At 36.6% G+C, this 4,285-nt stretch overlaps 1 pseudogene; it reads right to left on the minus strand.

Annotated features, from left to right (window-relative positions):
• Positions 1-3,072: 3,072 nt before the first annotated feature.
• On the minus strand, positions 3,073-3,843 carry LOC147843958 (globoside alpha-1,3-N-acetylgalactosaminyltransferase 1 pseudogene; annotated as a pseudogene).
• Positions 3,844-4,285: the final 442 nt, after the last annotated feature.

Here is a 4,285-nt window from a genome sequence, read left to right on the forward strand (position 1 = left end):
AACATAATAGTTTTAATAACTCATTTCTAATAACCGATTTATTTTATCTTTGTCATGATGACAGTAAATAAAATTTGACTAGATGTTTTTCAAGACACTTTTATACAGCTTAAAGTGACATTTAAAGGCTTAACTATGTTAATTAGATTAACTAGGCAGGTTAGGATAATTAGGCAAGTTATTGTATAACAATGGTTTGTTCTGTGTAGACTATCGAAAAAATATATAGCTTAAAGGGGCTGATAATTTTGACCTTAAATTAAAAAAAATGTAAAACTCCTTTTGTTGTTGCAGAAACAAAACAAAAAATTCAAAGGCGGGCTTATAATTCTGACTTCAACTATAAACACACACACACACACACACACACACACACACACACACACACACACACACACACACACACACACACACACACACACACACACACACACACACACACACACACACACACACACACAGGGCTTGACATAATTTTTTTTAATATCACCAGCCACTGTGGCTAGTACTTTTCTAACGACACTAGCCACTATGTATTTTCACTAGCCACAATTTGTTGTTGGGAACAGTACAGGGGTTTTTGGTTTTTGCGCTTCAAAATGCGCCACACATTCTCTATTGGAGACAGGTCAAGACTGCAAATCAAGCCATTCAAGTACCTGCATCCTCTTCCCCGCAGCAAGAACTTTGTAATGTGTGCAGAATGTGGTTTTGCATTGTCTCGTTGAAATACTGTATGTGTGCATTCCTGAGAGGTCGGCTTTTAACATATAGTTGTCAGAAAACAAAACTGTTTTATATAAAGGGTATCAGGGAGTGAATGGGGCTGGTGACAGATCCAGTGACAGATTGTGGCCAACGCACACTTAAAGGGTTATTGGATTCTAGTAGTATGTCCTGCAAGCTTAGTGAAGAGTGTGAATTCAAGCTGCATGCTGGTGGTGTCCTCCCACATACTCAAGTGATTTCTAATAATGTTGTTCTGTATAACCGTGGTGGCCTTACAATTCAACCAAAGTCTACATAAGCCTTGGAGATTGATATATATGTATTCAAGTTTGTCATTCCAACTCTTGTAGTTCCTGGACAAAGAAATAAGTTCATAATTGAAAGCAACATGAACAAATGCATTCTGCAGAAGATACAATCACATGACAATTATTGGAAACTTGTTTCTTTCAGGAACAGTAATCCTGATTTTGAACATTTCCTTGAACTTCCAAGCTGGTTCAAGTTCAAGTTCAAGTTCAAATCTCACGATGGTCAGGCCCTCAACAGCCTGTCAAACTTGACCATGTGAAATTCTGTCAGGCAGTCACTCTACTTCCCAGAAGAGTATGTAGTTTGGGGTAAACTGCCCACAAATGTCTGTTTTTATCACAGGAAGCACTGTAATTGTTGAGCCAGCCACTGCACGATCAGCTCCTAAAAACTCTCTGGTTGGACGTAACACCTAAGTGTGGTGATCGATGGGTGCCAATGAAGTTACTTAACCCTAATCCAACATCAGTAACACTTCGCCAAAACTCTAAACTAGTTGCAGCTTTTCCTGACTAGCAAAGTACTCACTGTCATGCAGAGATTGAGTAGATAAGATTATAACATTCCCAATTTATATCCCCTTGTCGGACCCTCTGATGCTGTGTAGTTGCTGAAAGACTTCGGTCTGGGAGACCACATTAATGTATGTAAGTTGTGGAGGAAAAAACTGACAGCTCTTCTTTTGTCGTAGCATGATGTTTACCCCAAGGATAAGCTGCAATCGTCGCATCCCTCCTGCACATTATCAAACATGGAGAGAAGTGTCAGAGATGGAGGGAAAGGGAATAATTGGCAAGTCTTTCAGTGAGTATGCATCGCCTAAGTGATGGTCTGGAAAAAAAGATGGTAACCTGAGGGTGTGTACAGATTTTTGCTGGCTCAGTGCTAAAACCATCAAAGACAACCCACCACATCAGTCTGACAATCTACAGTATCTTGCATCCTTAGGAGTGATAATCAATTGTCAAAAATTAATTGAGCATAGTGGACCTGAGGGGCTGTAAAATATCAGGAGCACCCTAAAATACTAACGCATTACAATAATCTAACATGAGAGGTCATGAAAGCATGAACAAGCTTTTAAAAAATGTTTAAGCCATTGATGTTAAAGTTTGCCAACATTTTTAGGATGAATAATTTTACAGATGCTTGAAATCTGCCCTTCAAACGACAGGTTGCTTTCAAAAATCACCCCCCCCCAAATTTTTGACTAAAGATGAGGACTGAACTGAGAATCGATCAAAGGTTAGACAGTGTTCTTGGCTTCTGTGTGTCAGAGATTTTGAGGCAAGTTCACAGTGTTGAGGATGGAAATGTTCAAGAGATGTTTACCTACGGTACCTCACTTACCTGTCAACCGCAAACATTAGTGATTGGAAACAATTGTGCAAACCATCTTTGCTCAGCATCAGGTGCACAACAGCAAGAAGTTTGGTGGCGAACTACAGGCATATATTGTTATTATTATTATTATTATTATTATTATTATTATTATTATTATTATTAATATATGGGCCTTGCTCAGAATCAATCATGCAAACCAGGTGCTGCTCGGAAATGGCTATCTTGCTCAGCATCAGGTGCACAGCAGCAGGACGTTAACAAATGTCTAATAATACTGCTAATGTATATGTGTGTGTGTATGTATATATATATATATATATATATATATATATATATATATATATATATATATATATATATATATATATATATATATATATATATATCATAATTAAATAATAATTAAAAGCCTGAGTACTGGTCCGCAGAGGACTATTATTTTGAGGGCGACGTCACAACCTCAGACTTTGTTGACCAATTAGAGGAAAGTGGGCATTTCAGCACCAGCTACATGTGTATAATGAATTTTAAAGTCATTTATTCATTTTCCTACCCTAAATTAAAAAAAAATAAATAAATAAATTGTGCCAAAATCTCATTTTAAACAAATTTCTTTATTATGACTTAAAACAGTTTAATAAAGTTTTTTTTTTTTTTTTTTTTTTAAACAATTGCACATTTTGCTCTGCACATACTTCACACCCCATTTTTGCATCTCTCTCTATAACAGCTTCTATTTGTTTGGACGAACTTCAGCATAGTTTTTAGGAATATGAGAGTAGCGAATGACTTTGATCTGGTCTTGTTTAGTCTTTGTTTTATCCCAAGAATATTCAGGTGAAAGCAGTTTACTGGGTTTGTTATAAAGGAAGTACTTGTTCAAATGGGACTCCTCCTGCCATGCTGTCTCAATGGATTTAGCTGCATCAATGTCCAGCTGCTCTCGACAGGTTTTAGCAAGCTGATATACTTGCTTCACTGAACCACCAAGCACAGCTCCACCCTAATAATAATTATCCTCAGAAAAAGGGACAAACGCTTGAGACTCAGGCCTTCTCTCATATGGGAATTGCTCACGAGGTGTATAATAATACCATGCATGTATCACACCTATAAGATCACCCAAAGACTCTGCTCCCCAGCGGCCGTAGAACTTTGTATCCACATCAAGACTGAAAAGATAGTCAGCATCATTGACCAGTCCACTCTCAATCAGCATCTCCAGCCTTTTCATCCTGCCCAAACTCATCTCCTGCCATCTGCTCGAACTATTGACTGTCATCACCGTCAGTTTACGTTCTCCACCCAGTTTCACATCAGGAACCTGCTCTGGATGATCGGTGAAGACATAATAGTGCACACGAAACCCAACAAAAAATGTTGCTCTGCAGACTCCACACTGTAATCCCGAATAAGTTGACAAAACTCAAAAAATTTGAGGTAATCAGTTACGTCAAATTTTTTAAGTTATGAAATTATCTATTTTAAGTAAACAGAAACATTAAGTTTTGAGTTTGTTGTACTCATGCAAGACACTTCACCTAACTTAAAATACCCAAGTTACTCAGCTTATACGTTTTAATTGCAATTAACTTAATTGTTTTAATTTTTCCAAACTTAAAATACTTAGTCACCCAGCTCAAACATTTTAATACCAATTAACTTAATTGCTTTAATTTCTTTCAACTTTAAATACTTAAATCACCCAGCTCATACATTTTAATAGCAATTAACTTATTTTTAATTATTTATCTCACCTTTACATACTTAGTCACCCAGCTCATACATTTTGATAGCATTTTTTTAAATTAACTTCTCCATCGTCAGTTCACAATTAAAATTAGCCATTATTTTAATCTTTAAACCCCATAAATCTGTAATTTAAAACACACAGACAATA

This window comes from Danio rerio, chromosome 5 (genome assembly GCF_052040795.2).
Source record: "Danio rerio strain M-AB ecotype USA chromosome 5, GRCz13ab, whole genome shotgun sequence".
NCBI lineage: Eukaryota > Metazoa > Chordata > Actinopteri > Cypriniformes > Danionidae > Danio > Danio rerio.